Source organism: Pongo abelii, chromosome 3 (assembly GCF_028885655.2).
Source record: "Pongo abelii isolate AG06213 chromosome 3, NHGRI_mPonAbe1-v2.0_pri, whole genome shotgun sequence".
Lineage (NCBI taxonomy): Eukaryota > Metazoa > Chordata > Mammalia > Primates > Hominidae > Pongo > Pongo abelii.
In genome coordinates this window covers 211113000-211136911 of record NC_071988.2, presented here as the reverse complement: position 1 = coordinate 211136911, position 23912 = coordinate 211113000, and the positions used below count along the sequence as shown (strand labels likewise).

Here is a 23912-nt window from a genome sequence, read left to right as displayed (position 1 = left end):
TTTAAGGGAAAAATTTTTGGTAAGAGAAAAAGAATATTTTCAAACAAGACATTCAGTAACAACAGAAATCACTTCACTAATTAGAAATTCTATGCCATTTGAAATTTTTGTTTTAAATATTTATTTCATATTTATTAATGCCATAAAAACGATTTCATGAAGCATAAAGCTGGCAATTACTTAAGCAGTATAGTTTTCTTTAGGATTTGAATGCTTTTATAAACCAAACAAATGCAAAATAAAACCTAAAACACCAATTAATATTACTTCAATAATGACAACATTCATTGCAATGTATCACAAATAATTATATATAAAATATATATCACAAATATTACAAATAATTACAATGAATAAGGCCTTGGGTGTCATAAAAATCAACTTCAGACTCCATATGTGAAAGTCCAACTTTTTGGTGTGTTATTGTTTTTGTTTGGTTGGTTTTTTACCAAGGCTTTGTGTTTTATTTTTGTAGTTTAAGGAATAAGACAGTTGTATCATTCAATTTCTTTATTTGTTTTCAGGGGAATATTAGTTTATGTTTAGGGGAAATTCATGGAATATATGTAGTATAAGAATTTCTCTTTTATAGCATAAACATTAAGCACAACTATGCATGTTTTAACTTCTAATTTTTATCTATTTTTTTCATATTTAAAGAAGACTCCCTAAGACATGAAAGCCTAAAACCACTTTTATTGGAAGATTTTATTTTCAGGACTACCGTTGTGGTGGTGCAATCCTGTAGTCTCTGGCTATTAAGGAGGCTGAGGTAGGAGGCTCTCTTGAGCCCTGGAGTTCGAGTTCCACCTGAAGAAGAAAGAAAAGGAAGGAAGGGAGGGAGGGAGGGAGAGAGAGAGATAGAGGTGACAACGTGCTAGCAGTCCTCGCTCGCTCTCCGCACCTCCTTGGCCTCGGTGTCCACTCTGGCCATGCTTCAGGAGCCCTTCAGCCTGCCACTGTGCTGTGGGGGCCCCTCTCTGGGACTGGCCGAGGCCAGAGCCAAGATGGCTCCCTCTGCTCACGGGGAGGTGTGGAGGCAGAGGCACAAGCAGGAGGCGCTCCTGGGCCTGCGCGGGGTGCAGGTGGGCAAGGGCTCAGCAGGCCCTGCACTCGTCGTGGCCAGCCAGTGCCTGCTGGGCTTGATCGGGGGATGAGCTCCCTCTGGGCTGCCAGAGTGCCCGGGCTAGGTACCACAAAGTCCCACAGCAAGTGCCATTGAGAAGTGAAGCCAGCTGGGCTTCTGGGTTGGGTGGGGACTTGGAGAACTTTTCTGTCTAGCTAAAGGATTGTAAATGCACCAATCAGCACTCTGTGTCTAGCTAGAGGTTTGTAAATGCACCAATCTGCACTTTGTGTCTAGCTCAAGGTTTGTAAGTGCACCAATCAGCACTCTGTGTCTAGCTCCAGGTTTATAAATGCACCAATTGGTGCTCTGTGTCTAATATAGCAGGGACTTGGAGAACTTTTGTGTCTATCTAAAGGATTGTAAATGCACCAATCAGCACTCTGTGTCTAGCTCAAGGTTCGTAAATGCACCAATCAGCACCCTGTCAAAACGGACCAATCAGCTCTCTGTAAAATGGGCCAATCAGCTCTCTGTAAAATGGGCCAATCAGCTCTCTGTAAAATGGACCAATCAGCAGGATGTGAGTGGGGTCAGATAAGGGAATAAAAGCAGGCCACCAGAACCAGCAGCAGCAGTGGCAGCCTCTCTGGTCACCTTCTGCAGTGTGGGAGCTTTGTTGTTTTGCGCTTGGCACTAAATGTGGTTGGTGCTTCCTCTTTGGGTCTGCCCAGCTGTAATCCTCACCATGAAGGTTTGCAGCTTCACTCCTGAAGCCAGCGAGACCATGAATCCACCAGGAGAAATGAACAACTCCAGACTCGCCACCTTTAAAAGCTGTAACACTCACCGCGAAGGTCTGCTGCTTCACTCCTGAGGCCAGCAAGACCATGAACCCACCAGAAGGAATGAACAATTGCAGACACGCTGCCTTTAAGAGCTGTAACACTCACGGAGAAGGGCTGCAGCTTTACTCGTGAAGTCAGCAAGACCACGAACTCACCAGAAGGAAGAAACTCTGGACACATCTGACCATCTGAAGGAGAAAACTCTGGACACACCATCTTTAAGAACTGTAACACTCACCAGGAGGGTCCGCAGCTTCATTTTTGAAGTCAGCGAGACCAAGAACCCACCAATTCCAGACACGGAAGGAAGAAAACTTAAAATCTTGTGAGGAACGTGTACGTGGATTTTTACCAATGTTCGTAATTCACTTGATGGTCACAGGTTCATAAGGATTATCTTATCTAAACCAGACCACACCGTTAATCTCCCTGAGCATATTGATGACTGTGTTTCAAAGGCTCCTGAATGAGAGCCAATGTAAAATGGGGTTGCAGGTGGTAATATGGTAGCTTGAGATAGAAGGTATTACCCCAGGAATTTCTAACTGCTGTGTAAACATCAGAGCAGAATAAGTGTGTGCTGGGTAAAGTTGGGCCAAGATATACAATTTTATCTGTAATGAGTGAAATGCAGCAACTGTGTAGGCGACTGTGTTGATGTGTAAAATACCACACACGTGGAGAGGTGGTGAACTTTTCAGAGGCTTTGTTCTTCCAGCTGCACACCAAGAACACTGCATCTGCCCTACCTGTATCCATTTCCTCTACCGAGCCTGAGATTTCCAGGCTGCAAATAAATGCTCTTTGATAATTCAGAAACTTGGAGAGATCAATGTTCAGAATCACCTGGATAATCCAGTGCCAGTCTTAAACTGTATTAGGATTTCTAAGGTTTTTGTTGACTAAGTCAGTGAATACAGCATTAAGTTGTCTGAGTCACCATTGCCAAGCTAAGACAAACTGGGAGAGTTAGATCCTGTAAGGCAATAAAGTCAGCCCAACTGGATGAAATAGAAATTCTGAAAATGTGTGCATCAACTTATTCTCTAAATGTAAGATCACTTTTAAACACATTCTTTCAGTGAATCTCATATGAAATCAAGAGATTTACTTTCTGCCTGGACACAGTGGCTCATGGCTATAATCCCAGCACTTTGGGAGGCCAAGGCAGGCAGATCACCTGAGGTCAGGAGTTCAAGACCATCCTGGCCAACATGGTGAAACCCTGTCTCAACTAAAAATACAAAAATTAGCTGGGCATGGAGGCAGAGACAGGAGAATCACTTGAACCCGGGAGGTAGAAGTTGCAGTGAGCTGAGATCACACCACTGCACTCCACCGTGGGTGACAGAGCAAGACTCTAATTAAAAAAAGAGAGAGACCTATTTTTTTCTTGGATAAATAAATCCCACAAATCTGAAGTTTGATAGTCTTTAATTTGTCATATTAAATTTAGTACAAACTCAGAATTCCTAATCCAATGGGGCCTTGAGGCCAAAACCTTTTAGATTTTGGAGGTTTTCATATTTTAGGAAGGTAATGGTGTGCATATATCATGTATTATGTCTGGATCAGCACCCCACATTCAAATACATTAATATTGATACAGTGAAATGATGAATATTCAAACTAGGTGTGATAAATAAAAAGCAGGTGTAGCTTAATGTCAGATCAGAATAGGTTTTGCTGCCATAATTTGCCACAAATCTATTAGGATATTTATGATTTAAAGAGCTTTTCAGTATTGAAATTATAGATCTGTAATGCCTCCAGGCAATCACTTAAGGGTCCAAAGTTTAGCTATGTTCTATTTCTAAAGCAAAGCTGCAAGAAAGTAATATGATTGCGTGGACAATGGGAGACTTCATGTAAAAGAAAACAGCCTCGTGTCAGTGACAGTAGAGATGGCTTAAAAAGCAATCATCTTTGAGAAAGCTGTAAATTCCTTCCATAGTATAATTAACTAATACAAGATTATTTTGTGGGAATGTTTTGATAATGGGGTCAGAAGACAAGTAAAGGTAAATGTTCTTTAAAGTTTGGAATCCCCTAAGTTCATTATCTCCTTGTCTAATTCTAATATTTCTCACTTCATTTTTGGCTTTATAAAGTGACATCAAGAAATTTGAATTTTATCCCACTCATAATGGAAACTCATGGAAAACTTAGGCAGACAATTGGTAAAATCAGGTTCACATTTTATGAAACCCTTGGTATCATTGTAGAGAAAGAAAAAAGACAAAGATTGGAGGCACAAGGGCTAATTAAAAGGTTGTTGCAAAATATAGGTAAGATTTGATGATCTGGAACTGATAAATATAATTCAAAAAGTATTTATGAGGTAAAACTCACAATGTAATGCTTGTTTGGGGAATCGCACAGGAGTCACCAATGTTCCAAGTTTTCAAGTGGACTCTATTTTCACTGAAATAGAATACAAGAGGTAGAGCAACTGTGTGGGGCATGTGACAGACAGAGGCAGCAGCAGAGTTGAGCTAATGAGCTCAGTGTCGAACATACTGAGTTTGAAGTTCCCATGTGACGTCCAGATGGAGATATCCACCAGCAGTCAGCTATGACACCTAAAGGTGTTGGGGAGACAGATGAACTCATGACGTAAATGTTCTGTCAAGAAACATAGATCTTAAAGATGGTGCACAGAGAACGCAGAGTGGGAAGTGAAGCTTAAGGGCACCATTAATGACAGTTTGGTTCAGGAAGGCGCCCCTACCAAGCAGGCTGGGAAAAGGGGACACATTATTAAGAGAAAAACCAAAACTGCACTGTGGCTTGGATGATGAAGTAAAATATGTTTAAGAAAGGTGAGATTGTTAGATGAAGAAATTAGAGTTATTAGTAAAAAAGAAAATGGAACTTGTTTACTGTTTTTAATGTCAAGGAGGGCACTAAGGGCCACAGTACAGCAGCTTTGTGAAGTCGTGGACAGAAGTCAGACTGCCTAGGATTGCAGAAGAGACAATAAAAGACAGTTCGGTGTGAGAATGAGGGGACAGGTAGGATAGAAGCTATTTCACAAAAGAAAAATTTACACAGAGCAACTCGAGCTCATTTAAGAAAAGAATTCGTATGCAGAGAAAGATGAAAAATATAGGACTGACAGAGAGTAAAGCAGTACAATGTCACCGGGGAGGAAAGAAACAATCAGGAACTGGTTTAGGAAATTGGCCTAAAATAGAGGAGAGCACCCCTCTTCCATTGTAACAGGAGAGAACGGAAGATGCAATGAGTGCGGATTTAGGAAGGTTTATAGAGTTGGTTATAAATATTTCTTAGTTTGGCCAGGCCCCGTGGCTCATGCCTGTAATCCCAGCACTTTGGGAGGCTGAGGCAGGTGGATCACCTGAGGTCGGCAGTTCGAGACGAGCCTGACCAACATGGAGAAACTCTGTCTCTACTAAAAATACAAAATTAGCCAGGTGTGGTGGCGGGTGCCTGTAATCCCAGCTACTTGGGAGGCTGAGGCAGGAGAATAGCTTGAACCCGGGAGGTGGAGGTTACGGTGAGCCAAGATCGCACCATTGCACTCCAATCTAGGCAACAAGAGCAAAACTCCATCTCAAAAAATAAAAATAAAAATAAAAATAAAATAAAATAAAATAAATTAAAAAAACTTAATAGTTTATGGCTTCTATTATCCCCATGAAAGAGGTGGGAGAGACAAAGGTGTTGGGTATGTGAGGTTAAAAGTGAAAAGAGAACTTCTGAAACCACAACTATAGAGAATGCGTGAACCGACTAGCACGCATTGGAGTTCTCAACGGAAGTCGCAGGCTGAGTTACCGTGACACGGCAGCATCCAGCTGCACAATTAGTAACTTTTAGTTAGCAGTCTCACAAAGAAAGAATGATAGTGGTCGATATATGTGGGAGGTTACAAGACATGCCCCAATACTCAAACCAAGAACATGTAAACATAACATTTATATTGCTTTTTATTTAAAAAAAAATAGAAAATGTTATCAAACAGAGAACTTGAGAAAGTTAAGATGGAAATGAGCATGATCTGACCTTGAGTGGGAATGTGTCATATTGAACCAGCCTCCTTCTCCTTTAGTAGCATTAGCAATCTGGTATACAAGAGATTGTATCTATTGTATTGACAAATACAGTGCATTCTCTAGAAATAATGTATGTTGAAGTTGAGGAGGCATTTATGTGCTAACGTTGCTAGACCATAAACTTCTCAAGTTATTAGTCTGTTTTTCACATTGATGCAAAAAACAACTATGAAAGTTTTTCACAGAGAGTACATCCAAAATAAATATTTATGGAATGAATTAAAGAATGATCAAAGATGCACACTGAATGTGGGATAAATGTCAATCTGGAGCAGAACCTCCAGGTTTGTACCCTTTTTGGTCTTGACTGTTATAACTTGGATAAGAAAAAGACAGCATAGTTATAAAATTTGTATTTGATATACAAACAAGAAGAACTTGAATTAGAATAAGTTGATAACCCTGTATTTTTATTTAAATTTAACTAGGCAGGTATAGGATGGGGGAGGTTAACAAAAGATAAGCTCATTGCGATGCCAAAGATATATCTATTTAAAAAACACAATTATGATTCTATGCCACAAAAAAACGAAATTATATTTAGGGTGGTAATACTGTCCTGCGCACAATGTGAACACATTGGAAATACTGAATTCAGTTTTGTGTGCTGTTATTAAATCCGACTCATAGTCTCATAGAGAGTTTTTTAGATAAACATAGAAATTGACCCTTCTTATCTCAAAGCTTGAACCTTATACTTCTTTTATCTGAGTTCCTTCCTCAGGAAATGGCCTTCAGGCCCCTCAAAAAGGTTTCCAAGAACTGAAACTCACCAGATCACCACATCTAGACAATGGGATGCTGACCCCTCTTTCATCATGATGGCTTCCTTGCCCCTTCCTATTTCGTGTTTCCTTACACATTGTTACATTTCTTCCCTGCTATGTAAACTCTTAGTTTTAGTCAATCAGGGAGATGGATTTGAGACCTGAGCTCCCATCTTCTCTGCTGCAGCACCAGATTAAAGCTTCTTCCTTGGCAATGCTCATCATCTCAGTCATTGTCTTTCTGTGCGGCGAACAACAGGACCTAGATGGAGCTCCTCGTGTTCTGGTAACATTATGGGTAATTAGGTAGAGATTACCTGGACAAATGGTAACTAAGATCTCCAAACCTCTGAAAAAAATGAGGACAGGGATATGGAGAATGAGCAGCTCAGGGAGAAAATTATACCATTGTCAAATACAACAAAAGAAAACAGATCATTGTCTAGTAGACTGTAGGACTTCCCACTTTATGGAGGAAGTTGTACTCATTGATCTTCAAGATACTGTCATACTCTCAGATTCCCTATGTTTCGTGTTCTAAAGGAAACCTAGAGGGTTTTAAAGAATGGAAAAGCCACTTAAACATTTTAATTCTTGCTCACCAATAGTAGTATCAGGAAACCAATCAGTTCCTCTTCAATGGAATCTTTGCAATAAGACATTTTAGTTTCTTAACCTTGTTAAGCCAAACATATTTTTTCCTTATAAATGTTTGTCTTACTTGCAAGTAAAGGGGAATTACTTTGACAGATCCAAATTTACTATGTGTAATTTTGTCTTGAAGATAAATTTGCTTTCAACAAAAATTTGCTGAGTCACTGGACTCCAGATTTTTCAGATTTGGTTTTCAGACCTTCTAAATGAAAATGTGTTTCATTTTTATCTGCATTAATTTTAAATGGTCACTAGTTAATGAGTTATCTATAGCAGTTCAACTTACAAAAGCACTTCATGTATTTAGGTGAAAATAAATAGTGTTAAAATTTTAAAACACAATTATTGTGTTTCTTTTAGTTACTTTTTGCTGATTTTCTTTTATTTAAGTATATAACATGAAAATGGAATTAAGCCAGAGTTCTGGCGAATATTTCTTTTTGATACATAAAATTTCACTAATATTTATATTAAGTAAAATCTCTATTAAATACTTTGTTTTTAATGGCTTTCCAAGCTAGTTATATAGTTTATACCTTTAAAAAGAAGATTCAGTTAACTAGAATCAATATTAGGGAAAAATTTTATATACATTTGCACATATGTAATAACATTTACAACTTTTTATAATTTATAGATTTGTAGGGAGATTTCTGTTGAACTGATTCTAGACACGTTTTTGTATCTTAAACTATTTAATCTATCTATAAACTATTTAATCTATTAAGACTAGCTGTAAATACAAAGTATGTCTAACCACGACTATCCACATACCTAAACTTTGATGTCTTAGAAACAATATAAAGCAAAAATCCAGACTTCAATGTACTGATTTCAGAAACGCCTTAATATTTACACAACACTCTAAATAATGTGGTTTAGGCCACTAAAATTAAATAAATTCCTATTTTAAAATACCTCAAGTTAAATTGGTTATATATATAGAAGTACAATATATTTAGAGTTTTTTTTACACTTTCTGTTCTTGAGTAAGCAAGATTTTTTTATCCTTTCTTTTTTAGACCAGACAAAAAATTTCACATGAGGAACATTTGAAATTATTAATGAGAGAAAAAAATGGCCTTGTCTTTTATAGTAGCATTTTCTTTTAATAGTTCTCTCTGAAAAATTGTGAACCAAAATGGAAAATAAGTTGGAATGAACTTAGAACAGATTTTAGAAGGCAAAACATAAACCATCACTTGGAAAGTGGTTTTTAAGCATTAATTTTACACATATTATTTGTTAACTCTAATGTCACTCAATTTGTTTCTTACTTTTACATTTGTTTTTCAATTTTAATTTCTCTTAAATGTATAATTACACAAATGCAGTAGCCAGTGAAATTAAACCATCACACAGAGAACTCCAATATTTTTGTCTAACTGTAGCTTCAAAATTATCTAAGTGAGCATTGGCTGTTGTTAGAAGGAATGTGCTATTGTGGAAATAGTCTTAAGCCAAAAGAGTTGGATTCTATTCCTGTGTTCTTCATTTTCTAGCAATAGTGTCACGAATTAGTCACTTTAAGACTCAGATTCTTCCATCTCTGCAAGGAACAATTGTATATTCTTAGTTGATCTTTCAGGATTGTTACAATAAACTGGAATATAAACCAATTAATTACGAATAAGACATTATAAAAGTGAATTATATAATGCTCAACGTCATCTCTCTGCATGGGTGCGTATGTATTTTTCTCCAATCTGTATTCTAGTAGAGAGTGTTTCTGAAAAGACTTGGTGTCTGATGCCCTGTCTATGTCAAAAGCAGTTCTTATCACATGTGTATCGCATATTTCTAAAGTAATACAAACAATAAAAAGAAATTAAAACCTTTATAGGTCATTTCTCTTGTATAGCAATTTAACTATTGATTCTGGGGTGTTTTTTCAGATTAAAATCTGGTGTTTGTGGAAAGACATTTTGTCTTTTCACTGCTTTATTATTAATAAATGACTGTCACTATTTGTGGAACTACCTGTGCCAAGGCCAGCTTAATTTGGATGGAGTATTTTCCCTAGCAACTTTTGGAAATACCACAGGCTTGTGTCCTGATGTTTGAGGAAGAAACATCAATGATCCTCACAGTGTGTGGTCTCCTAATGAGCTATTCCAGTCTCAGATGCTGAATTTCAGCCCTCTTGCTAAGTGTTTTAACTTCTAGACACAATTCATATGTTCTGTAGCTTTATGGAATTACGTACAAAATGTTTAAGTCAAAAACAACTTTCTTCTCAATAAAGTTGGAGTAGATGGTGTGAATTCTTATCTCACTGAAATTCACTTAAATCAACATTTGTTATCTAATGCACAGAATGCTAGCATGGAAACAGCAAAGAGTTTTTTAGTTTAAAACTTAAGAGTCAGTTCTGAGTATTTAACCGATCTATTTTTAACAAGCACATCTGTTCTGCAACTCAATTTTTTAATCTTAATAAGGGTGTAGAACTATATATTTTATAAGTTCCATTTAAAACTGTTGATTCTATGAACTCCAATATTCTAGACAGGTTTTGTTTTGAAAAAACAAACATCTTCTTGAAGTCTGTGTAAGCCATTTTTAATAACCCAATTTCAGCATATATGACAGAGGGTCTGGAATGGGCCTTGGTCACTCTTGGAAAATACTGTTTTTTAGGTAGCTTGCTAAATTGAAATACAACTCTTATTATAATGTGTCATGGCAAAAAAAGGTTATGAAAGACTCTCTGTTCTGTGATTATAACAGCTGTTTTATAAGCATTTTAGAAGAAAACACAGCATATATATATATATATATTTGATTTTCATGGAAAAAGTAATTTACAATTTGGCTTAGATACTTAATCATCATGCTCAGCATGTAGCTTAGAAATTTTCTATCTGGATCAATAAATGCTGTTAAGTTGCATAAAAAGAATTTAATATATTGCATTCTCAGTGTTTTGGAATGAATACAAGTGTGTGTATATACATATATACACACACACACATACACACACACACTGTTTAAAAAATCAATTGTACAAAATATGCATATTTCCAAATTATTATTCTTTCATAAAGTAAGAGCAACAAAGATAGCATTATTTGATTGACAATTTGGCAATGATACTATTTCTTACACCAGGTATACAATCTGACATCTTTGCTGGTCTTTCAATATGCTCAATTATCTGGACCTGTTTAATATGCCCAGGCTCCTACCTGTTGCTCATCCACCTTGATCTGCTATCCTAGTGGTTCTCGTCTTCACCTTTTCTCATCCATTCCTTTCTTAATTCCCGTCTCTACGTTGTTGTCAAGAATGGTGTTTCCATCTGCTGAAAACTCCCTATTTTCATATGAATCATGTTTATTCCTTAAAAAGTATGACCATGCCAGTGATTCCAGTGCTTTAGAAGGCAGAGGCAGGATAATCACTTGAAGCCAGGAACTTGAGACCAGCTTGGGCAACATAGGAGATTCCTTCTCCACAAAAACTTATTTTACAATTAACCAGGTGGGGTGGGATGTGCTTGTGGTCCTGGCTACTCAGGAGGCTGAGGCAAGATGATCTCTTGAGGTGAGGAGTTCAAGGCTGCAGTGAGCCATGGCTGTGCCACTATATTCCATGGCTGGGCAAGTGAGTGAGACCCTGTCTCAAAACAAACAAACAAATAATAAATGAAAAGCATACTATGACGGCTGCAGTCCACCCTGACTTCTCTCTTCTTTGAACTCTCATTGCATTATGACAATGCCCAAATGTTTAGAATTTTACCTGCTCTAATTTTTGTGTTTTCATTTGCAGTTGAAACCACATGAGATTTTAGGTCTTTTGGAGACAGGGACTTGTGCTATATTTCTTTGAATTACCCTCCATCTGCTTTATTTATGACTGACAGTCATTAAGAAACTCGCATTTCTTGCACCCCTTCCCTTTTAGTAACAGTCATTTGAGCCCCTAATAGCCTGATCTGTTGATCAATAACTGGTTCCAGAATGGGCATGTGAACCAGATGGTCCAATCAGAGTAAGACAGAGGATTTTTCTTTGATGGTTAAGGGAAAGGAAACTTTCTGTTCTAAAGTCTGCGGTGTGCAAGGGTGATATGGTTTGGCTCTGTGTCCTCACCCAAATCTCATCTCAAAATCCCCACATGTGGAGGGAGAGACCTGGTGGGAGGTGATTGGATCATGGGGGCAGTTTCCCCATGCTGTTCTCATGATAGTGAGTGAGTTGTCATGAGATCTGATGGTTTAAAAGTGTTTGTCAGCTCCCCCCTCGCTCTGTCTTTCTCTCTCTCTCCCCTGCTGCCTTGTGAAGACGTGCCTTGCTTCCCCTTCACCTTCACCTTCCACGATGACTGTAACTTTCCTGAGGCCTCCCCAGCCATGCAGAACTGTGAGTTAATTAAACCTTTTTGTTTATAAGTTACTCAGTTTCAGGGAGTACTTTTATAGCAGTGTAAAAATGGACTAATATAGGGGATAAGGCTTGAAACCCCTGCAGCCTTTTATCACCACTAGGGAAAGCATCCTGAAAAGATGCCGTTGGAACAAAGTGCATCAGACAAGAAAACAGCAGAGAAACTGAGCTGCTGGAGACCAAGTTGATCCATACACAAAGCTGCCTGCTACCTCTGGTCTTGTCTTGTTTCCTGAGGCAACACATTCTCTGTATTGTTTAAGCTATGTTATGTGAGGTCTTTATGGTACTTGAAAATGGTTCTGTTCTAATTGATACTTAGACACCACGAGCAACAATTTTGCACTAGATAATTCCTAGGAGATATAATACAGAAGGACACATACCATAGTTTTATGTTTGCTTAAGAATAAGTTTTGAGGCTTACAGTAAGAAAACACTATAGAACTTATTCTAGTGTCTCATTCTTGCATTTGTGAGTCTATGTGTGTGTGAGAGAGCGAGAAAGAAGAAACACTATGGTGAGTTGCAATTTATTATTATAAGATTATGTTCTCTGAGAAGCAATTAACCTTATTCTAAGGTGTAAAACAGTGGAGGCTAGTTACTCAAATGATGCTCTTAAAATGACTTTTGAAAAATTCATATAATTAGATAATTGGATATTTAAATGAAATTTTTGAAATATAATACCTATTTTTATTCTTTTGTAAACACTTTGGTTTAAGAAATTTTTTACCTACTTATACATTTCTGTTATCTGAAAGAGAACAATGGTTTTTATAAATAGTAGTCGTGGCTGATAGGCAGTCTTTTTCTTTGACTTTCTTTCCCCTGGAATGTGGACGTGCAACTCTAGGCCAAACACTTTAGATTTTAATGTGTTAAGACACTGTTTTATAAGGGAAGCTGACAGAGTTGGTTTGAGGGAGGAAAATAAAAAAGAGAAGAAAAGATGCATTCCAAATGTAGTTAACTGCTTTTTAATTGGCTACTAAGCATTGTTAGTATACTGCCCATAAATCCAAGCTTTTGATGTCTTAAAATATAAAATGTCATTAGAAAATTAGGACATATTCTTAGGGCTTTTAATGGTAGACATAGAACCTGGTTTAAATTTGGATCCTCAAAGCTTTTTGAGAGTGCACAGATCTCTCAATGATTCTGGAACTGTTTTAAGGTGAGGGGAAGGTAATCAGAGCCCAGGAATTTTGTTGCTTAGAATTACTATCAAACCACTTCTAACAAGAGCAGCTGGATGCCGGCTGGATGGCACTATCTTGGATAAGAAACATAGTTCAGTAATCTTTTAAAAAATAAGATGTGTGTCAACAAAAAGGAATGTTAGTTAAAGGGAAAATTTGAATTTAGAAACCCTACACTGAGTGAATTAATTGACCCTAGTTCTTGGTATTTATGTTGAGGTACCTCATATTATCATTGACTTATTCATTAATAATTATTTAATGAGGACTTATGTGTGCCAGGTATTCCTCCAGAGATTGAAGATAAAAATCACTGTCATCGAGATTGTGGCCCAGTAGGTGAGTCAGACAATAAAAAATATATGTATATATAAAACGTAATGTATATTAGCAACCACTGAAAGAAAAACATAAGAAGGGGATTTAAAGTGCTGGTGTGAGTACAGGATGCCTGTTACTTTTAGAAAAGATGACAAAGAAGCACTTCATTAGAAAAGCTTCTGAGTAAAGATTGGAAAGTGCAAGGAAAAACAGCAGCTGAGGCAGAGTGAAGGGCATGTGCAAAGGCCCTGAGGCAAGAGCTACTTAGCAAACTAGTAAAAAATAGATTATTAGGACATGAGATCAGAGAGGTAATAAGGGAGAAAATCTTCATTAAAGACATAGTGCATATACATGTATGTTTATTGCGGCACTATTCACAATAGCAAAGACTTGGAACTAACCCAAATGTCCATCACTGATAGACTGGATAAAGAAAATGTGGCACATATACAGCATGGAATACTATACAGCCATAAAAAAGGATGAGTTCATGTCCTTTGCAGGGACATGGATGAAGCTGGAAACCATCATTCTCAGCAAACTATCACAAAGACAGAAAACCAAACACAGCATGTTCTCACTCATAGGTGGGAATTGAACAATGAAAACACATGGACACAGGGAGAGGAACATCACACACTGGGGCCTGTTAGGGGGTGGGGGGCTAGGGGAGGGAGAGCATTAGGAGAAATACCTAATGTAAATGATGAGTTGATGGGTGCAGCAAACCAATATGGCACATGTATACCTATGTGTCAAACCTGCATGTTGTGCACATGTACCCTAGAACTTAAGTATAATAAAAAAATAAAATAAATAAAATAAAATAATACAAAAACTCTGAAAAAAAAAGGCATAGCATATATATTGACATTTACTCTGAGTGAATTGGTAAGCCACTAAATGTTTTCATAATCAGTTCTGTTATTTCACTATGTGCAATAGTTTTTTTATTATTATTTTTAACTTTCCTTTTTTTTCCTCCCCTGTGGTGCCTTCTATTTTTAACTGGCAATTCAAACAATCGCTGTTACATCTCAGATAGTTCTTATGTTTCTCTCGATGTTTCTTTTTATAGCTTGTGGAATTCCCAGCAGGTAATTTCTGAACCTTTCTCCTGCTTCCTTCCCCTCCCCTCTCCCTCCTTCTCCCTTCTCCCTTCCCCCTCTTCCTATCCTCCCCTTCGCATTCTTTCCTTGTCCTCCTTTACCCCCACTTCCTCTTCTTCTTTTACTTCTTCTCCTAGTAAATATATTCTAGATATAGTCACTTTTCTAAATCTTAAAGATAATACTGAAACCAATTCAGTAGTCCCATAGATAAGTTCTTTTGGATAAACATAGAAATTGACCCTCTGGTCTTAAAGCTCGAAACTTATATTTGCTTTATCTGAGTTCCTTCCTCAGGCAACCACTTTCAGGCTTCTCAAAAAATATCAAAGAACTGAAACTCACCAGATCACCACATCCAGACAATGAGATGCCAGGCCTTTCATTCCTCATGATTGCTTCCTTGCCCCTCCCCAGTTCCTGCTTTCTTATACATTTCTCACACATCTTCCCTGCTATATAAGCCTGAAGTTTTACTTGGTCATGGAGATGGATTTGAGGCTGAGCTCCCACCTTCTCGGCTGCGGCACCCGATTAAAACCTTCTTCCTTGCCAATACTCATTACCTCAGTCACTGGCTTTCTGTGAAACGAGCAGCAGGCCCTAGACTGAATCCCTCGTGTTTCGGTAACACTACTACTTTTGTTTTTCTGTAATAGATGGCAAAGTATGAAAAGTTCATTTATCTTCCTCTGCACTCATTCCTGGAAAAGGAGTGAGTTACTCAGAATTGGCATTAGCCTGTGCCCTGTGCCACACTCACGGTTCACATAAGTCCTGCTAGACATAGTACCTCTATCACAACCTCAAGTTCAGAGCACTACATCTGTCTATGCTAGACATAGTACCTCCTATTGCAACCTGTGCCCTGTGCCGCACTCATGGTTCACATAAGTCCTGCTAGACATAGTACCTCCTATCGCAACCTCAAGTTTAGAGCACTACATCTGTCTATGCTTCATTTTTGGTGTCCACCAGGATTTGTCCAGGTTAATTCTGCAGGACTAAGGATGTCCTGCTATGAATGCAGAATTGTCAGATATAGGCTGATTTTGAATTTTCTATTTCAAATGGAAAATTGTGTTTAATTCAGAATATTTATTTATTTATTTATTTATTGAGATGGAATCACACTCTGTTGCCCAAAATGGAGTGCAGTGGCACAATCTCAGCTCACTGCAACCTCTGCCTCCTGTGTTCAAGCAATTCTCCTGCCTGGACTACAGGTGCATGTCACCATGCCTGGCTAATTTTTGTATTTTTAGTAGATTCAGAGTTTCACCATATTGGCCAGGTTAATCTTGAACTCCTGACCTTAAGTGATCCACCTACCTTGGCCTCCCAAAGTGCTGGGGTTATAGGCATGAGCCACCGTGCCTGGCCTTAATTCAGAATTATTCTACAATTCAGAGCTATCAAGGACACTTCATTGATACATCCTTAAAATCAGGTTATGATTGTTTCTATTTCATTTTTATTTTATTACCTTTTGTGTGTGTGTGTTCTGAAATGTCTTCTTGAAATTTATTCTTCATGTATATTTTTAAATTGTTTTGCATTAGAAATATTTATAAAGCATTTATTACATATTCTGAAGTACATGTATAAATTTATACTTTATAAACAAATGGGATATAATACAGGTTGATAACATGCTACCAGCTGGCCATTATGTTAAGCCATGTTAACTCAGAAAGCTGCTCTAATAATTTCCAATCAAAAAAGTAACCTGTAGATACACTATTTCACACTCACTAGTATGGATGAAAAAAGTTTAAAATCCAAAAAGGTTTTGTGAGTACAGAGCAAAAGGAACTCTCTGCCCCTGCTGGTGGAATTGCAGTTTAGTATAATGACTGTAGAAAACTGGCAGTTGCTTCTAAAGTTAAACATATATTGATCTTATGACCTTGAAATTCCATTTCTAGGTACTAATCTTAAAAAACAACAACAACAACAACAAAAAAGAAACAAGGCCAGGCGCGCAGTGGCTCACACCTGTAATCCCAGCACTTTGGGAGGCTGAGACAGGTGCATCACGAGGTCAGGAGATTGAGACCTGCCTGGCCAACATGGTGAAACTCTGTCTCTACTAACAGTACCACCAAAAGACCTCTACTAACAGTACCACCAAAAGACTTGTTTGAGACTGTTCATAACAGCTATATTTATAAACTTTTTAAAAAATTGGGTTGACCCAAAATATCTAAATAGGAGAGTATCTAGAAATAATAGCATTTCAGACAGTGGAACATTACGCAGGAATCCTGATAAATGCACCAACAGGAATGACTTTCAAAGCATTGTCTTAAGTTGGTGATGCTAATTGAAAGAAGCGAATTATTAAGAAGAAGTGAATTCTTATTAAGAATAAGCGAAACAAATGCATTGTGATAGAAATAAGCTGCCGTTGCCTTTGGGCCACGAGAGTTGACCAGCAGGGGCATGGGCATGAAGACGCTTTCTGGGACCTTGAAAACAACCTAGATCTTGATTGAGATGCTAATTACATGAGTTTATATATTTATCAAAATGTACGAAAATCAACACTCAAGATCTGTGCAGATGAGGTATATAAATTTTACCTCAATAAGAAATAATTTTTTAAATTATAAGTTTTATATTACCTTTTTTCTAAAATGGATATGAATTGGTAATACTAAAACAGTAGCAAAATTTGGAAATAGAATGTTCATTTCTATTTATTCATATTTGTTCATTTTAGCATAATCTTACAAATTAAAATAACACCATTAAATATCAATATGCCATTTTATTGTATTGCTATTGGATTTTACTTTTTTTGTCAAAAGTGGTATTTTCAAGGGTATCAGAATATATTCCTTTTAAGCAAAGGCTTTTTGTTAATATTATTGTAAATATAAAAATCATACATTATTATTAAACTATTATAAATATATCTCATAAATATAAATGTCATAATGAACACATCCCATTGATTTTTAAAATTGTAGTATTAACATTATTCAAGAAGAATAGCACATATTATTATATATATTTCTCTGTGATTTTAAAATATGAAAGATAGCACAATACATCAATACATCCCCTTCAAGTAGTGGTATTATTATGTTTTTTAAATTCCATTTAAAATTCTCCATACTCACAATTTGGTCCTCACTGTAATTTTGACCAACATTTTAAGTTTCATGGCAGGTGACTGGGACCCAAAATGCTGTCTTACAAACTTATGAAACAAATTATTATGAGTAGAAAGTAAAAGAATGATTTCACTTTACCAAGACCTGTTCTCATCTATATTCTTTCATTGCCCACAAGTGCAGTATGATTGATCAAAACATTTGTGGTGGAATACTGATTAGCCTTTAAGAAAAAGAAAGGCTAAGCTTACAAGACTTTATTTTCCATTAAAAACACATAATCCTAATATCAATGGTTTATATTCAAGGGAGGAACAAGCTTTGTCTTGGAGAGCTAATGATAATACAGTGATGATACCTATTGTTATTGAAATTATTTTATGTGTCACCATAATTGTAACTGCCCAGGTGATTTTTAAATGCACATTTCTAAATTCTCAGTAAAATTCAAATCATCTGGAAAAAAATGAGTTAATAAAAATGTAAAAAGGAGAAGTGATATAGAAAGAAGCAAGACATGATAAATAAGATTTTTTTTTCCAAATTCAGATGATATTACAATATATATGCAATTACCAAATTGTTAGGAGTAAACAGAATAACCCCTTAAAGCAGACCATTCTTCAAAATGGCAGTCACATTCTTCGATACTCAACGGAGGTCCTCTGCCCCAGAATATTATTATGATTATTCCCAATTTCTTATTCCTGAGAGGACATATCATAAATTCTGTTATAATTTCAAATAAATTAATTGCCACACCCACAAAAGCAAGCCTTTAAACTTGAAGCAGTGAATTTTGTTACCATTAAAGAAAACTCTCTAGCTTTAACACTGATGTTACTACTCAGTTTCCTCTGCTAACGGGCATTCAAATTAACCGAAGTCCAATCGTTGGATGTTTTCAGCATTGCCAAATCTAGCATGTTTTCTTTAAACTGAGTGACATTTTTTTTTATAAGGTCTGTATTCATGGACAGGACGAAAGTATGTGCCCTATTTACATTTAAATTGCATATACATTTGATTTCCTACAGTTCCAGCGATGACTATCATCTTTAATAGAGTATTTCCATCTTGTTAGTGACTGATATTTGGAGTGAATAATTTTATCTGAGAATTTTTAGTTTCTCACACTTTACCATTAAATAGTCCCAATTTATGAAATAACACTTTGACTTTTTGAGAATATTATGCACTGTTTATTGCAAATATCTTCCCACTTTAACTTCACGTCAAGTAATATAGGAAGGAAAGATAACTGAAAGTAAAACATTGGGCATGAATGTCACATTTCTTGGCAGATTTTTAATTTAGCTTCTTAACCTTAATGTGAGATAAATGATACAATCCTCATTGCAGGGATTACAGTACCATTTAAATATGTGACAACACTAGCGACAACATCGATCAGAAGCTGTGCAGGTGTGGGGGGGTGTCTTTAATGGACATAGATTGTCCAGACCTCAATCACAAATCTCATTCAAAAGACAGCCTTTCTGGTGGCTAGTGACCCCTCCAGGGAACTCAGAGCTTCCATTTCAGCGTTTCTAAACATGCGATTTAGGTGGGTGGCTTTCCTGACCTTGTGACACTGTGCCACACCAAAAAAAAAAAAAAAAAAAGGAAAGAAAAGAAAGGGAATTTCCATCTTGTTTGTTCCTCGAGCCTATCTTGGAAAATTAAAGAGACTGTGTCATATTAGTGAACATATGAACTTAACATCATTCACTTTTTAAAAAGAATTTTAGTGTAAAATACAACATTGTATTTTCAGTAGTTTGGGGAAATTATGATTGTTTGACAGTTCAATTGAATTGTAGTCAGTAGTATTACTGTAGATGAATTGTCTAAAGATTGGTAAGTAATTTTAATAGCAATGGAAAACAATGTTATGTAAATACAATGTTCAATAGGTAACAACTATTATTCAATAACAGATGAAGACAGAAAACTGTTCACATACATTATGATATAAAGAGAAATGGAGAAAATTGGTTAAGAACATGAACTTTAGAGTGCTACAGCTCTTTTAAAATGTGTCTAGCAAGTTTTCCAGTTTTCACTGGAATCTCCGCTCCCATCAAAAAAAAAAAAAAAAACCCACAAAAGACTTGAACTCTAGAATCAAGTTGGCTGATTTTCTATTCTAGGCTAGCACTTCTCAAGTGCATAACTTTCATCAAGCACCCTGTCCTCTCTGGGCCTCAGTATGTTCATCTATAAAATGGTGGTAACTCTGATGTCAGGAGTTCAAGACCAGCCTGGCCAACATGGTGAAATCCCACCTCTACTAAAAATACAAAAATTAGGCCGGGCATGGTGGCTCATGCCTGTAATCCCAGCACTCTGGGAGGCAAAGGTGGGTGGATCATGAGTCAAGAGCTCGAGACCATCCTGGCTAACACGGTGAAACCCCATCTCTACTAAAAATCCAAAAAAATTAGCCGGATGTGGTGGCAGGTGCCTGTAATCCCAGCTACTCGGGAGGCTGAGGCAGGAGAATTGCTTGAACTCAGGAGGTGGAGGTTGCAGTGAGCCGAGATCGCACCACTGCACACCAGCCTGGGCGACAGAGCGAGACTTCATCTCAAAAAAAAAAAAAAAAAAATGGTAGTAACACTTCTAGGCCATTCTTAGGGCTGTTATTAAGATCAAATTAAGTGATACACATATAGCACATTACCTGATGGCCATCAGTAATTATTACATAAATTATGTATGTTTCTGTATTACTTAATACCTTAAAAGAATACATTTTATATCCACTTATCATGATAGTTTCTAAACAGATTTATAGATTGGTTTAACTCAGGTCATAATCTCAGAAATTTATATACTTAAATTATGTTGCAGGAGTGCTGTTAGAAAACATTTATTCTTCCAACACTTTTAGAAATATCTGTTACTTTAAAAGGGCAGGGATAAATCCACTCTTCCTTTCTCTAATTTCCACTTCCCCAGCACTGTTAAATTTTCTGCATGTTTGTTTACATAAACACTGAAAAAGCACAATGTGACTAGCATTTTCTATGTATATAAAGTATTGAAAATGCCCAATAGCTTTAAGACATGGTGAATGTATTACATATGGTTCAATTGACATGAATGAATTTGCAAAAATTTGTTTCCTCAAAATATTTTTACTAACTGGAAGATTGGCCGTTATCCATGGTGGATGCAGAGAAGTGTTTCTAGAAGGAGCTCTGTCCCCTGAGAAGCTGCTAGATGTCCTGCCTGACATATCCCCTGAATTGGAAATTGCTGATAATTAATGATTTGTGCATCTTTACTGGGTCATTCTCCCGATGTTCAAATTCATCCTCCCTGAAGTCTGAATTTTGTCCAGCCAGTTGATAATTTAATGCACTTGTCAAACATCTTTCACTTATTCTCATCATTGATCTTCCCTTGGGGTTTTTGACTGTCTCCTGCGGTGTTCATACTGAATGTGTAAGATTCAATTAAGGTCTTGGAAGGCATCTCAGTCTCTGTGCCTTTCATCCTTAGTGGCTGTACTTCTGTCTCCTCGAGACAGTTGCTCAGTGTATTCCTTACTCAAACAGCCATCGTCAATGGTGATTATAATTCTTGCTTCATTTCCTATGCTTTGGTTCACCACAGACACCTTACGGATACCACAGGCATTAGCATCAAAGGTGATTTCAATCTGAAGAATGCTATGATACTCATGAGAAATGCCTCAAATGTCAAACTTTCCAACTAAGATTTTCCCTTCTCCATTGCTTCCTCATCTTTATAAATTCAAACAGTTGTCGGAATGTAAGGTCTGTGTCTCCTTGGTGGAAATGGGGCATTATGTTTGATCACAACAATTATGTCTTCATTATCCATTTTAATACCAAGGGAAACATGAGTGATGTCCAGATACAGAAAAGCCTAACATTTTTTCACTTATAATGAAAAACTATAAATGTAAGCCTCTTTGCCAATATCATTTTTATAATGAAGAAACCAGAACGAAGCTACTCTAGGAATTTTCCATTAATGTATTGTAGAGCACTGATCTCAACTGTCTGCACTGACAACTTGATTTCCTGCTCAACTGCTCCATCAAAAACAGACGTATTGCGGCTCATAGTCTGGTTTAATTACTTACTATTACACGAATCTTGCAAAGATTTCTGGAACTTGGGAATATACATACTGCCTTGACTCTATGACTTGTCAGGTATAAAGCTTTCTTTATGGGGTTTGGGGTGCTTGTCTTTACATCAGCTTTCAATCCTCCAAAATGTAGACTTCTTTATAGAAGAAATGTTTCTCAATATTGGTCTGAATGTTGATAGAGTACTTTAACATGTTTGTGAACTATGCAGAGTCAAGAAGCAGCATTTTGTCTCAGTTTTGTCATTTTGTGATTGTATTTCAACTTGGTGATGAAATGGTTAAGCATTGGATTGTCCACCCAAGTGGGTGTACCTAGTTATGACTTGATTTTAAATATTTTGTCCTCAATACTAAGGGTGAACATATCAAGGTGCCATGTTTAAGGTCACAAATCAACGCCAACACACTTTTTAAAAATCAACACACTTTTGGGCCTCAATATTTTGTCCAAATTATGATCAATAACAGTGACAGTTGGCTGATTGGGATTTTAGTTACAATAAATGCAGCAATTATGTAAGTGTCTTCATAACACTGGAAAGTTACTAACATCAGTGATTCTGTGACAACAACTATGATAGGCTTCTGAAGTTTTCTGTATCTTTGTCAAAATCATAGAAATTACCTCTTCTGGGGAGATGCTTTTGTTCTCTCCCTTGTTCTCCACCTGGAACTGGGCATATTACCTATCATTCACTATCATAGATAGCCAATGCTTCTTATCTGAATGGGCTGTTACATAACCAAATCTACATCCAGTCATCTGCTTGGCACCAGAAGCTGTTGGTGGGCTTCATTGAAACATGATTCTTTCCAGCAACAGTGATCAATCATTCTGTCAGTGTAGCAATATGACTCAGAATTGTCTTATTTCACTGATCATTGCCAATGATCACACTTTTCCATGTTGGAAAACACCTAGCCTGATATAGATGGTTTCAAGATCGTTGTCAACTGGCAGCACCTTTGATGTATTAGGAAGACAGATCTGTCCCACAGGAGGAAGATGTAGAGAAGATAGTGGTGCCTATGTCACATTCAATCCGTTGAAGTCACTTTTAATGTAAAATGGTAAAGACATTCAAGAACAACCTTTTCAAACCCTTATCAGATTCTTAAACCACAATAAACCCCATTCCAGTGAAAATGCTAAATGGAGAGAGCTCTTGTTTCTAGCAGGCTAGGGGAAAGAGATGGAGATGGGAGTGCCTCCTACAGTAGCAGCAGTGCAAAGGACCTAAAGGCAAATCAGAAAGTCATTCCGCGATGTACTAAGGGTCAAACTAAGAGAAAAATAATGTGAATATGGCTTAAGCAAAATGAAGCGTGCCAAGAGGTAATGTTTGGTTATATTGAAATCAAGAAACCATAGAATTAAAAAAACAGGTCAAAAGTGATAAAGTGGAGGAACAGTACGGACAACTTCTGTAAATGTAAAGCCGGAACCTTTATGTGATCTTATGAATGCCTCTGATATACGTGGGCCCATGGTTTGGGGCCAATGACATAGCTGTCATTCAATTGATAGCTAAAAACTTCCTATCACTGGAAATCATTCCCTTCTGAGGAACTTTTTTCATATTGATCAAGTTTCTGAAATGGCATGGATTAAATGTCCTCATCAGCCATTTGATTTTCTATAAACTTAAGCCTCTTTTTCAATATCATTTTTATAATTAAGAAACCAGAACAAAGCTACTCTAGGAATTTTCCATGAATGTGTTGTAGAGCATTGATCTCAACTGTCTTCTAATGGATTTATAGTTATAATAAAGTGCAACAAATGTCAGGTGTTTTGACAGCTATTTCACTACCTGGTACTCATGTTGAATTTACTACCAATTTAGTTTATCTTTTTTCACTTCTGCTAAGCTATATACATTTCCTAAATTTGTTGTTATGATTATGATATTCTGGATAAGGTCATTCTTGCATTGCTATAAAGAAATGCCCAAGACTGGGTAATGTATTTTTTTAAAAAGATGTTTAATTGACTAGCAGCTCTGTATGCTTTACACGAAGCATGGTGCTGGCACTTGCTTGGTTTCTGGGGAGGCCTCTGGAAGCTTACGATTGTGGCAGAAGGTGAAGAGGGAGCAGGCACATCACATGGCAAAAGCAGAAGCAAAGGAGCAAGTGAGTGGTGTGGTAAGTGCCACACATATTTAAAGGACCAGATCTCATGAGAACCCACGCACTATTGCAAAGACAGCACC

General features: G+C 37.0%; 1 non-coding gene across 1 annotated transcript; it reads left to right on the top strand.

Moving 5' to 3' along the window:
• Window positions 1–19581: 19581 nt before the first annotated feature.
• LOC112133254 (U7 small nuclear RNA) lies at window positions 19582–19642 on the top strand. Its single transcript, XR_002914926.2, has one exon. It is a non-coding gene; the product is annotated as a U7 small nuclear RNA (small nuclear RNA).
• The last annotated feature ends 4270 nt before the right edge of the window (window positions 19643–23912 follow it).